Source organism: Pelobates fuscus, chromosome 11, assembly GCF_036172605.1.
Source record: "Pelobates fuscus isolate aPelFus1 chromosome 11, aPelFus1.pri, whole genome shotgun sequence".
Lineage (NCBI taxonomy): Eukaryota > Metazoa > Chordata > Amphibia > Anura > Pelobatidae > Pelobates > Pelobates fuscus.
In genome coordinates this window covers 86,656,786-86,671,490 of record NC_086327.1, presented here as the reverse complement: position 1 = coordinate 86,671,490, position 14,705 = coordinate 86,656,786, and positions in this window count along the sequence as shown.

Here is a 14,705-nt window from a genome sequence, read left to right as displayed (position 1 = left end):
GTGTCTAATATTCAACCTATACAAGACCCTCAAGATACAGGTCTAATTAGCAAACATACAAACCATAACGTACTTACCTTCCTGAACATAAGGGCATATTCTGGTCCACACGAGGAAACATGGGAGGGATCCTATAGGGTGGGAAATATTCGCCTCCTGTCATTACTAAAATTAAGATTATTAGTACACTAAAGCTAATATAATCTTCAATTTTACCACATGACAGGAGGCTTCATATTTGCATTTTTAAAGCTTTGAATTGACCAATGTGAAGGAAGCATGAGATGTTGTCGAAATAGAACGTTCCAAACGTACTTTCTCGCGCCCTGACCGCGCAGCGTATAATGCTGGCTAGGGGAGCGTCGGCCCGAAATTTGCTTGTGAGACCGCCGCTCCCCTGACCGAGTGGGCTCCGAAACAAGGTTCGACGCCCGCGAAAGACCATAGCCAGCGGACCCATCTGGCCAGTGTTGCGGTAGTCACCGGTCCATGAGGGTTCACGTACGACGTCAGGAGGTGACCCGTCGAATGAGTTCGGAGGGGGGTATTGATATCGGCATACCCATTAGCATTCTGACCACGCATAGTGTGGTGTCTGACACTGAAGACGAATCGGACTTAGTTCGTCTCGACATGGTAAAGGCAACCCCGTCTGGTGTGAGAGAGAAGCCATCCATATCGCAAGCCCTAACGTCCGCCACACATCTAAATGAGTCGAGGCATAATAAGAGGGCTAGTGTGGCTGAAAGTTGTTTCAGTGACAAACCAGGATTGTCCGGCCATTCCCTAAGGGATCTAAGCACCACATCCACCTGTCAGCGGTGTGAGTACTTGGGTGCCAGGGGTCTCGATAATTCGGCACACCGTAGTAGTCGACAAAACCAGTGAATATTGAACTACTGGCCTGCCCTGTACCGGAACGTGCGCCGCCGATATGGTGGGTCAGATCGCGTTGAGGGATCGACATGACCGACCCACGAGACCAGGTGTGACAGATGGTAAGGATCAGCGTGACAGGTGCGGTAAAGGGGTCGGAATCCCTTTCCACCCACCAGTCACACCAGGCCGACCAGGCAGGAAATAGCATTTCCTGGTGCCGGGAGCCTACGAGTCCCATAGAAGGACTTAGTTGATGCAATAGGTCGTGGATTGACCAGGAGCCCCTGAAACCGTCCAGGCCACTAGTGCCAGTTGTCCTTCCCTGACAAGGGAGTGAGCTTCCCCTCGCGGGCCCATCAGAAGTAGAGGAAAGTCAGGGAGTAGTAGAGGGTCTTCGCGAGACATCTCCAGGCGATCCGGCAACCGCGGTTGATTTGTCCGAGGGGTGTCATGAGCAGGAGCGATATCTTGTGGGTACGTGTGTATCGAAGCACCCTTGCTATTGTGGAGAACGGCTGGGACACATCCACCGCTTCGCATCCGGAGGAAGAGTCAAGGATCGTTCAGCCAATTCAAGTTTGTATGTGAAGTAATCACCATCGAAATTCCGTCCTCCTTTCTGCTGACCGTGAGATCCAGTGGTCGTAAGAGTGGCCGGTGCGTACGTATCTCGCCAACAGCTGTTGCATGGCCCTGTAGTGTAGTGGGCCAGGGAATATCGCTTGTATGGAGGGGGAGAGGAGGAGAGGAATCCCGCAATCCGGCTAGTATCCTGAGAGGAATCGTATCCAACCTTAGAGTGTGTCTGACCTCTATCCTCATAGAGGCGATCTTTGCCCTAGACCGACGCGGAACGTGGTTCTCCAAGCCGATGTCGAAACCGAGGAATTGGCCCAACTCGGATGGATAAGCGATCTTAGTTTGTGTACTACCAAATGTGTAAACCAGTCGTTATCGCTTAGGCGGTCTTGTAGAAAATTTCCTCCATCTTGAAGTGTTTGTATACCACGTGGGAGTTCCATTGATGTAGCCTCCTGGCTTCTGCTTGACCAGGAAAACATCTGAGGAAGCCTTCCCCTCCGGTGCATATTGGATTGCGCCCTTCTTGAAAAGGGGTGCGGATTTCTCTGTCCACGAGGCGTTCCAGTTCTGCCAGCATGCGTAATGGAGGCGAAAGGGCGACCTGAACGGCTGTGATAAAAAATTCTGTGAGATAGCCTTGTAGTGTCTGGAGAATTGGAAACAGTCATCTATGTAGGTCGACTCACTAGTAGAGAAGCGAGTAAGAAAATATCCGAGGACTGTGTATACGATCTGGAACCTGTCGCCCAGAAGCGGCTGGCGGCTCGGTTCCGCTACCGACCAGTCCTCCCAAAACATCTTTCCCCGTAGGGGAGACTTGAATAGATTTACGTGCTCCTTGAGTCCTGCCATGAACACTACTTCAAATAGTAGGCCTTGTGCTTTTGGGGCGAATTCTTGTCTTTCCTAAGTCCCATAATGTGTTGTTGATGCGCACCAGAACAGAATTGTGTCTGTCGGCGCATAGTACGTCATCCATTGAGCTCGGGCGCAACTACCACTTGTCTGGTAGCAGTGGTCTGGGGTATTTGGCCCTGAGGCGTGCGCATACTTCCATCCCCAGAGGGTTGCGCGGCCAATAGCGTTCCTCCAGGAACGGTCCGTCTTCGGTCACTCTGGTTTAGTGCCGCTATTGCTATCTCTGCCTCGGCCGCTGTCACAGAGTCAGGTTTCCCTAACGTACTTCGAGGAAGTGTCCATCAAGCGATGTGGGGCAGAGCCCATAACAGAACCTTCTCCACTGAGGCCGCTACAGCGGCGTTTGTCATTGCTTAGAAATCTTGGGAAGGTTGAGAGTGTCCACCATGACTCATTCCCGTCCTGTTTGGAGACAGTGGTAGTCAGTGGGAGTAGTGTTTGAGGATCAGCACGTAGGGGTGCTAGACTCCTGTTAGAACTGGGGATCACCCGGGTAAAATGGTTTGACTTGCCTGTTTAGTTTGTTTGAGTGTATGAATACCTGTGCCAAGTGTAGAGGGGTCACCTCTATTAGTGTAATCTGGCTACTGAGAGCCGCGGTGCAGGCGCGACTGACTGGTAGTGGTGTTAAGTCAGGTTAGCCGGGTCCACCACAAATGTACGCCAGAGCTGTATGTACGGTATTAAATTATACCGGTTGATTATAGAGGCGCGTGGGGCCTGTCTCCATAAGGTCTGTAACCGCAGGACCCACGTCTGTTCGGGTGGATTCATCCCAGGTGGTGTGCCATGGTAACCCAGAGGACACTTACATCAAAGGTAATGGTCTGTCAGTGACCTCGCATGCATATCTGGGGGGTCAACCCAGGTGGCGTGCCATGAAAAAGTACCCAGAGGACACCCACATCATAATTATTGGCACCTTGCAAGTATTGCATGCATATCTGGGGGTCACCCCAGGTGGTGTGTCATGTAAAAAACAACCCAGAGGACACCCACGTTCAATATGTACCCTAGGCACCGTAAATATACATATACGTAGCCCTGTAAAGGGTACTACGCAGTACACTCAGTTTCCTTAGTGGTCCTGCCGTCAAACCGTATCCTGCATGGTACTGTTGCTTTAAAGTAAACTGACAGGCAGTGAGAGGGCTGTATATGCACGTAGTAAGTGAAATCAGGGCTGTATGTGTTTATCTCTTGAAAAATACAGGCCCTTGTGCATATCATCGGGGTTCACCCCGGGTGGTGTGCCGTGGCAATCAGAGGACACCCACATCAATTGAAATGGGCCGTCAGCACCCTTGCATGCATATCTGGGGGGTCACCCCAGGTGGTGTGCCATGAAAAAATACCCAGAGGACACCCACATAAATTTTTTGCACCCTTGGGTACAGTAATGTAATATAACCCTGTGCCGGGTAATCAGTATAATATTCCCTTTGAAGGGTATTGCAGTCTTTGATCCCCTGAGGGGAAAAAACGTTGCCTCAAAAGGTTGACTACCATTGCTATAGCCAGTGTGTAATTCCACAGCAGACTGAACTCTTGCTGAACTCTTGCTGCACAGGGGAGTTGAACTCATGGAGGAAAACTCCCAGTGCAAGCCTTTAACCACTGAGTGACCAGCGAGGCAGTATGGCAGTTAAGGTATGTATATCATATATAGTACAGCCTCCATACCAAAGAAACTCAATTGTGCAGGATGGAGAGTAATGCCTACCACAAACTTAAATTTGTACCTTAGAAACTGGTACATGGGTAAAATAGGACACTTATTAAACTAATAGGTTAAATTTAAACGTAGATAATGAATGTTATTTACAAATATGTGAGAAAAGGTCCTTATATATATCCTGCTTTTATTGCCAGTAAAATGACCTTGTTGGTCATGAAAAAATACCCAGAGGACACCCACATAAATGTCACCCTTGGGTGCAGTAATGAGGTATGACCCTGAATAGGGAAACAATATAATATACCCTGGATGGGTAAAGTGATACCACCAAATTCCCCTGAGGGGAGGGAATATAAGCATATGTCACTTTAAATTGCTTGTATCATATCAGCAGGGACACTGATAGCTTGTATAATAATAAGCCTTCAACTACAAATGTATATTATATGCATGCACTCCACTTGCCTCACTGAGGCAGATATACAGGAAAACGTAAAAAATGAAAAAATGAAACTTTTTCACCCTTTGGGGTAGGATGCAGAAATGTAACTCTCCCCTGCACCAGAACGAAAGTGGCTAGGGGAGAGAGCGGGGAGTCACCCTGAGGGCAATCCCCGGTACCGTGGCGGCGGTCGGGTGAATACCGAGTCGCCGTGATGGAAGAGAGACGGTCGCCGCGGATCTCGCGATAACCGCGAGATCCAAGATGGCCGCCGGCCGCGTGGGGAAGGGGTTCCCACTCGCGGCCGCTAGCGAAACGCAGAACGCGGCAATCACAAAGCAAACACAGTAATAACAATAACCCCGGCTACCCTCCACCCGTCCCCACCAGCCCCTGTATAATAGCAGGCAGGTCCGCGCGGCGAGCGAGGCACGGGCAGCCGCGCCGCCCGCGGATCGCCTGGAAAGTGTGGTAGAGATATAAGGCAAAATACAGGGACAGTTAGAGACAGAGAGGGGGGAAAACGGGTACAGGTAGACAGGGTATTAAGAATGTTAGATCAAAATAAAACGGTACAGAATACAGAATAACAAGGAATAATTAATATGAAGCATCAGGTAAAAAATACTCTGACCTGTTGATGGCTGGAGCAGCAGCAAAGAAAGAGGAAGTGATGTCATAGACAGGGCCTTTTATGGGCACCATATCTTTTCTCTGATTGGTTGTTACTGTTTCTATGCTGCTGGAGTTTTCAGTAAAGAAAGATATGCAAATATGAAGCCTCCTGTCATGTGGTAAAATTGTCACTATATCTGTGAATGTTACAATATCTGTCATGCAATGTATTTACATGTATTTGGACTCGCTGGTGCTCCAGCAGAGGTTCGCACACACTCTGAATACTTGATCTGCGTTATCAAGAACCAATGTTGACTTTAATAAAAGGCTGTATTTCCCCCCCCCCCCTCTTCCTTTCTGTACCCCATCATCTCCCATTTTATGCTGCATATGTGAAAAAATGTCAATAAAAAATTTAGACATTGAAAAAAAAAAAAAATGTTGTAAAACATTTGTACTTGCACCCCTCAAACTTTGCAACACACACACAGCACCCCACACACACACAGTATTCCACACACACAGCACCCCAAATACGTAGTACTCCATATACACACACAGCACCCACACTCACATAGCACTCAACACACACACACAGCACCCCACACTCACACACACACCGCACCCATACACACAAACACAAACACTGCACCCCTCACTAGAGTATGTGTTGTCAAGGTTGAGCTCCCCAACACGCAAACTAAAGGACAAGAGAGGCAACCCCAGATAAACGTATTACCGGTCCTTAAAATGGCCGGGCTTAACGTGGATAAGAAATATGAAATAGGAACGTCAGACGAGCCAAGGTCAGGGTTAGAGCAGGAAGCGTAAATGGAAAACAAAGCCAAAGGTCAAGGAACCCAGAGATAAGAATAACCAGAAGACAAACCGAAGTCAGATACCAAGGAAACACAAGTTAACAGAACACACTCTCGGGCTATAAGAAACCACGACAGGGCAAGCAAGTGATGTAAGAAGGAGGCATAAATAGGGCTGAGTGATCTCTGATAGGTTAGGGATAGAATAGAGTAGATTCTAAATAGAGTTAAATACCTCAGTGCTGTCCCTTTAAGCAATTCGGGATAATCCGCGCATACCCCTTTAAGAAACGGCACGCGCGCACACCCCCGGATGCACACGCACACCTGAGTGCGCGAAGCCGGTCGGAGGAGAGCACAGCCCGGCGGAGCAGGAAGGACGGCGGGAACGGAACGGCGCGGGCCGCAAGGAGCTATGACAGAACCCCCCCCGATGGAACGCCCACTGGAGGAACACCAGAAGGGCAAGAAGGAAACCTAGCATGGAAAGCATGAACAAGTCGGGGCGCATGAACTTCAGAAGCAGGAACCCATGAGCGTTCTTCGGGTCCATAACCCCTCCAATGGACCAAGTACTAAAGCGATCCACGTGAGACACGGGAATCAATGATGTGTCGGATCTCGTACTCTTCCTGACCATGAACTAAGACAGGAGGAGGACGAGAACAGGATCTAGAATGACAGTTGCAAACCAACGGTTTCAATAGAGAGGTGTGGAAGACGGTGGGTATACGAAGGTTCCTGGGTAAATCCAAAGCATAGGTCACAGGATTGATCCTACGTAGAACCTTGTAGGGGCCAATATATTTAGGGGCTAATTTCATGGAAGGGACACGCAAACGGATATTACGTGTAGATAACCAGACCCTATCACCCGTAACATAAGAAGGTGCTGCTCTACGGTGCCTATCAGCAAAGGATTTCTGAGTAAGAGAAGTATTTTCCAAGATGGCATGAACCCTTCTCTAAGTTTCCTGTATGGTAGACAAGTGCTCATCCAGAACCGGCATCCCATTGTATGAGAACGAATCCGGGAGCAAATTTGGATGAAGACCATATGTGACGAAGAAGGGACTGTGGCCAGAGGCAGAATGTTTGGCATTATTTCTGGCAAATTCAGTCCAGGGAAGAAGGTCAGCCCAGTTGTCTTAGAGTTGAGACGTAAAGCAGATGAGGTATTGCTCGAGGCTTTGATTAGTCCGTTCAGCAGCACCATTGGTCTGTGGATGATAAGCAGAGGAGAAAGCTAGCTCAATACCCATGTCTTTGCAAAAGCCCCTCCAAAACTTCGAGATAAATTGTGAGCCCCTATCAGACACAATTATGTCAGGCATACCGTGTAAACGTATTATTTCTTTAGAAAATATGTTGGCTAATTCAGCCGAAGACGGCAAGTTCTTTAAGGGAATAAAGTGAGCCATCTCAGAGAAACAATCAACTATAACCAAAATAACAGTAAAACCTTTCGATGGTGGTAGTTCTACAATAAAATCCATAGATAATTGTGACCATGGAACAGACGGCAGAGGAAGAGGATGCAGAAGACCACATGGTACTTGATGAGAAGGTTTGGACTGAGAACATACATCACAGGACGATACATAGGCTGTTACGTCCTTCCTGAGGGACGGCCACCAATATTGCCGGGTGATTAAATCAATAGTCTTGGACACCCCATGTGTCCAGCCATTTTACTGTCATGGTAATGGCAAAATACTTCTCCTCTTAACTTAAGAGGAACAAGATATTTCTCAGCAGGTTTGTCAACCGACACCCTATCTTGAGCCTTTTGAATTTTATGCAGAAGGGGAGAGGAAACTCTGGTTCTAGTTACTGCTATAATTCTCTCAGGGGGTATAACGGGTTCATTTATTTCCTCCTCCTTATCGAGAGTAGCAAATTGTCTGGGCAGTGAATCGGCCTTGATATTTCGATTCCCTGGTCGATATGAGATTAGATAGTTAAAACGGGAAAGAAAAAGAACCCAGCGTGCCTGTCTGGAAGAAAGTCTTTTGGCGTCACTCAAATATGATTAATTCTTATGATCAGTAAGAATCATGAGAGGTACAGAAGAACCTTCAAGTAAGTGACGCCATTCTTTAAGAGCTAAGATTATAGCAAATAATTCTCTATTACCTATATCGTAATTATTTTCTGCAGGTGTTAATTTATGAGAAAAGAACCCACAAGGATGGAACAGAGCGGTTGGAGACTCCCTCTGGGAAAGGATAGCTCCCACACCAGATTCAGAGGCATCTACTTCAAGGATGATGGTCTCCAACTTACCCACAACCCAAGAAACTCTGAATGTAAAGGTGGTGGTGTTGGGTTTCTCCTCTCCCCTCACTGCTCTTTTAAACCTCTTCCCACCCCCCTTCCCTCTCTTTCCCGTCATTTGAAATACACTCAATTCACCTTTTCAAACCCTTCTCTGCTAACATTGCTGTTATTTACCGTCCCCCTGGTTCCCCTCTTCTCTTCCTTGACCACTTTGCTGCCTGGCTACCCTATTTCCTCTCTTCTAACATTCCATCCCTAATTCTCGGGGACTTCAATATTCCCATAAACCCACCTTTGACCTCTGCAGCCACTAAACTACTTTCAATGATTTCCTCCCTCGGGCTATCGCAGTGGGCAAATTCTCCCACCCATGTAGCTGGCAATACCCTTGACCTAATCTTCACTTATGCATGTACTGTAACTAATATCTGCAACACTCCATATCCACTCTCTGATCACCACCTCTTATCATTTGCTCATGCGTACCCCCTCACGCAACAACCTCAGCCTAACCCCCCTCAACTCAGGAGGGACCTTAATTCTCTTGATCTCCAACAGTTGTCAGCTGACATTGATTCACAACTGCTGTCCATCCCTTCCCTCTGCTGTCCTTCACTGGCCATCTCCATATAAAACTCTACTCTTACATCTGCCTTGAACACTGCAGCGCCACTCCAAACAAGCACCTCGAGGAGGACCCGCCCCCAACCATGGCATACTAAATCAACGCGCTACCTGCAAAGATGCTCCCGTTGTGCTGAACGCTCCTGGAGGAAGTCTTGTACCCAATCAGACTTTCTCCATTATAGATTCATATTGTGTTCATACAGTGCAGCCCTTGCCCTTGCCAAACAGTCCTATTTTTCCTCTCTCATTAGTTCATGTTCCCGCAACCCCAGGCGTCTCTTTGACACCTTTAATTCTCTTCTTCGCCCTGCTGTGGCCACCCCCAAAACTAACCTTACTTCTGATAACTTTGCATGTTACTTCACTGACAAGATTGAACAGCTAAGGAAAGAATTCTCCCCTTCTTGCCTTTCTGTTTCTCAATCACACATAGATCATGCCTTTCCTACCCTTCAGACATTCTCCCCAGCTACTGACCAAGAGGTGGCTGCTCTTCTTTGCTCCTCTCGCCCCACCACTTGCCCGCTCGATCCTGTCCCATCTCACCTTATCAGATCTCTCTCCACTTGTCTCGTGCCTTCTCTAACACACATCTTCAACTGCTCGCTCTCTTCTGGCATCGTCCCTGCTGACCTTAAACATGCCACTGTAGTACCTATACTAAAAAAAAAACATCCCTCGACCCATCCACCCTCTCTAACTACCGGCCCATATCCCTGCTCCCTTTTTCCTCAAAGCTTCTGGAAAGACTTGTCTTTACCCGTGTGTCTCATTTCCTCAATTCCAACTCTCTCCTTGACCCCCTTCAATCTGGCTTCCGCCCTCTCCACTCTACAGAGACTGCCCTTATCAAAGTCACTAATGACCTAATCGCAGCTAAATCCAAAGGCCACTACTCCATACTAATTCTTCTTGACCTCTCAGCGGCCTTTGACACCGTTGATCATGCTCTCCTTCTTCAAACTCTTCAATCGCTTGGTCTCTGTGACTCTGTCCTCTCGTGGTTTTCCTCTTATCTCTCCCAACGCTCATTCAGTGTCTCCTTTTCTAATGATACCTCATACCCTCGCCCTGTCTCAGTTGGAGTCCGTCCTTGGTACCCTTCTATTTTCTCTTTATACTGCCTCTCTTGGCGAACTTATTACCTCTTTTGGATTACACTACCACCTGTACGCTGATGACACCCAGCTATATCTCTCCTCTCCGGACCTCTCCCCTGCCGTCCTGCAACGTGTCACTGCTTGCCTTTCTTCCATCTCTGACTGGATGTCCTCCCGCTTTCTGAAACTCAATCTCTCAAAAACTGAGCTCCTTGTCTTTCCTCCTCCTAATACTGATCCTCCTCTTTCGCTCTCCCTTCAAGTTTGTGGTACCAACATCAGTCCATCCTTGCAAGCGCGCTGTCTTGGCGTCATACTTGACTCTAGTCTCACCTTTGAGCCTCACATCCAGCATGTTGCCAAATCCTGTAGATTCCATCTTAAAAACATAGCCCGCATCCACCCCTTTCTTGCACCAGATACTACCAAGGAGCTTGTCCATGCTCTAGTAATTTCCCACATGGATTACTGTAACCCTCTCCTGATTGGTCTTCCCAAAAGCCGTACTGCACCCCTACAGTCCGTAATGAACGCTGCTGCTAGACTGATTTTCCTCTCTAGTCGTTTCTCTCACACCTCACCCCTCTGCCAGTCCTTACATTGGCTTCCTGTATGCTATAGGAGTCAATTCAAGGTACTAACTCACACCTATAAAGCACTGAAAAACTCTAGCCCCTCTTATATCTCCTCACAGATCCATAGGTATGTCCCTTCTCGGTCTCTCCGCTCTGCCCGTGACCACCTCCTGTCCGTTGTCCGCACTCGTACGGCCAACTCGCGCTTGCAGGACTTCTTGCGGGCGGCTCCCTTCCTATGGAATAGCCTGCCTACCGCCATCAGACTCTCCCCTAGTCTTGCATCTTTTAAGAAGTGCCTTAAAACCCATCTCTTTAGGAAAGCTTATGGCCTCCAAGACTAACCAATACCTCACATACCTGTCTCTTGCCCTCTCCTAAAGGGCAGTCCACCTTATTTGATTGCAAATTCCTGTCCTAATGTGTTTTACACCCCACCTCCTATAGAATGTAAGCTCGATCGAGCAGGGTCCTCTTCAACCTATTGTTCCTGTAAGTTTATTTGTAATTGTCCTATTTATAGTTAAATCCCCTCTCATAATATTGTAAAGCGCTACGGAATCTGTTGGCGCTATATAAATTACAATAATAATAATAATAATAATAATAAGGATGAAGGGTCTAGAAGGATTTGGGTGTACCAGGACAGGAGCAGATGCAAAAGCTTTCTTTAAGCGAGCGAAGGAGGCCGTAGCATCTATTGACCAATAGACGTGATCCACTCCCTTTTTTGTCATAGCGGTAATTGGAGCTATTATCTTAGAAAAGTTTTTGATAAACCGTCTATAATAATTAGGGAACCCTATGAATCTCTGTATGGACTTTAGTCCAATGGGTAAAGGCCATTCAAGAATGGAAGATAGTTTTTTAGGGTCCATTTGAAACCCTTTGGCAGATATTATGTAACCCAAAAAGTGAATGGAAGTTTGATCAAATAAACATTTCTCGAGTTTACAATACAAGCCATTGGCAAGGAGTGTCTGTAATATGTTTCTGACCTGTCTGTGATGAGTTTGTGTATCAGGAGAGTGAATGAGTATATTGTCGAGATATACAATAGCACACGTGTGTAAATAGTTCCTTAAAACATCATTGATGAGATCTTGGAAGACGGCAGGGGCGTTACACAGACCAAAGGGCATAACGGTGTATTCATAATGGCCACTTTGGGTGTTGAATGCCGTCATCCACTCATCTCCCTCTTTGATGCGAACAAGATTGTATGCTCCTCTAAGATCTAGTTTGGTAAATATTTTAGAACCACGAAGCTTGTCAAAGAGTTCTGTTATCAAGGGTATGGGGTAAGCATTCTTAAGAGTAACCTTATTTAGGCCTCTATAATCTATACATGGGCGAAGATCCCCCTCTTTTTTAGAAACAAATAAGAAACCTGCCCCTGCTGGAGAAGAAGAACGTCTAATAAATCCCTTCTTTAGGGATTCTTGTATGTACTTCTCCATAACTTTATTCTCTATTTGAGATAGAGGGTATACTCTCCCCTTGGGTGGCATGGTGCCAGGAATAAGTTTGATGGCACACTCGTAGGATCTGTGAGGAGGAAGACGATCCGCTTCCACTTTATCAAACACTCTCTTAAGATCCTGGTATTGAGGTGGCACAATAGTGGATAGAGGATTGGACGTAGGGACATTAAGAGAGCAGAGGGGTCTAACATGATTTTTGCAAGTATGTTCACATGAGGGACTCCAAGACAAAACCTGTCCTTTTCTCCAATCAAGAATAGGGTTCTGTTTTTGTAACCAGGGAAAACCAAGAACTTGGGGACAAGAGGGAGAGGAAATGACTTGGAAAGACAATTTTTCTTGATGGGTTGCGCCCACCACTACAATAACAGCTTCCGTTTGGTGTGTCACATACGGGACTGTTAAAGGTCTACCATCTATGGCCTCAACGGCCAAGGGTGTTTCTTTTTCTTCCAATGGAAGAGAAATGAACGATGAAAATGCCTGGTCAATAAAGTTGTCAGCTGAACCAGAGTCAATGAGGGCCATAGATTGGTGATGGATTTATTAGATTTTACCTCAGAGTTGGACATTGATTGTGCTCAACCAGGCCTGACCTTGCGGTTGTAAATGAACAGTCCCTGCACTGACCTTGGGTCATGACCTCAACCTTGCTGTGCAAATTCAGCTACGGTTTCTACTAGTAATCTCTAGCTAAGTAATAACTTGTCTTTGTCACGTTGCAGATTATTAAACTGCAGCTAGGTTCTGAAGGTCTCATCGCAGAACATCCCAATTTCATCAAGAAATTAAAAAGCGTGTTTTTGCTATCATGCTGCTGAATTTACTAAATATTACATCGTGCTAGCTTGAAAACTGACTTTTGACTTTTGATTGCTGAGTTTGTTTCTTTTCTAATCGTATTACATTGGTCATAAAGCTGCAAATATTTTCTCACCTCGCCACAATTGTTAGCTGAAAAATATTTTTTTTTAACAACCTATTCCACTTTGGTCAAAATATAAACAGAGATATATAGTGACCCAATAAATTCTGATTACACATTTATTGCAGCTCACAACCAATACCTGGTTCTCACTTCTCATAGATATTATTGGAATCTTGAAGCCAGCGAATACCTTATCGTAGAGTACACTCAAACCTATACCACATACTTTCAAGATGGTTCTTGCAAAATGTAATGTTTGTGGAATGTAATGTTTAAATGGTTAAATGTTAATGCAGCATTTTGTCAATTACACAAAATATGTTTTGGTCTCACTAGGGGCTTAGATCTGATTAAAACTGTAGGTTCGAAACAATGACACTGTAATAAATCACAGTTAGGTTAATAACTGGATGTCTGCTTTCATTTATATCATTCAACTGGTGGAACTGCCACCATTTATATGCAACTAAAATATATCGACAGTATAAAAAGCATTATTTTATTTATGGTGTGAAACCCTTTCGGCACCACATGAGTGAAATAAACATTTCTGCCCATTCTTCATTTATTTGGCAGTCATAGGGCTAGCTTTCTTCTGCAATGGTCCAGAGCTGTATGAATTTGAAAGAACTGTTCAAAATGCTCTTATGTTCATGCACCTGTGATAGTTTAAAGATGATTTTATTATTTGATTTACATTTTATTGCATGAAACATTCAGAGCTTATAGACTTTCTAAAAACACCTGTCTTTGTAGTCAAGCTGATTGCGTGTATCGGCAGTTTTTCTGCTCCCGATATGCCATTTAATGGTTTGGATCAATTTAATTCCAGCAGTTAAATGCTTATCGGGAGAAAAATCTCAGTTCAAATACTGAATCTGAAGCCTATATTTTACATTGAAAATATAGGCTTTGGTGACCCAATCCCATTTGACAGGCACATAGTATCGGTTTCAACAGCTGAAAACCATTGATAAAGTTAATACATCCTTTTTTTGACTCTTTGCAGCATTAGCAACCAGTGGGCAAATACTTAACAAATAGTTGAAAAGAGACTATGGGATAAATTACTAATAAAACCACCCATATGCTCCTACTATAATAATGTGGAGGTCATATTGACCCACATAGGATTTTATTTATTTTCATTTTTATTGACTACAAGGGTAATTCATTAAAAAAAAGTCTTATAAATGTGCCAATGCAAATTTTTCAGTGGTTATTTCTCAATCAGTCTACCTGTTTATTAGGTTCGGCTGTTTGAATTTTGCATGACTTTAAATTAAATCAATATTAATCAATAAATTACAGAAAACATTCACAGGGTTATTTGATACATTCTAAATGGCCCAATATAGATTTAGTCAAACACCCAGCTGGCAAATAGTTAAAAGAACACTATAGGGTCAGGACCATAAACATGTATTCCTGAACCTTTAGTGTTAAATGACCAACCCATCCCCCGCCCCCTCGCCACCTCTTGCCTTCCTAAATATAGTATAACCCTACTTGTAGTCAAATCTGCAGTTGCTGCCTCTGCCCCTGACCTGCCTGCTGTCTGCTGTCTGCTGACATCCTCAGAAGTGGTGGTCTGAGCAAATCACAATGCTTCCCCAAAGGATTGGCTGAGACTGTCAATGAGGCAGTTCAGGGGCAGAGCCAGCACAAGTCAAACACAGCCCTGTCCAATCAGCATCTCCTCGTAGAGATGAATTGAATCAATGCATCTCTATGAGAAAAGTTCAGAATCTGCATGCAGAAGGTGGAGACACTGAG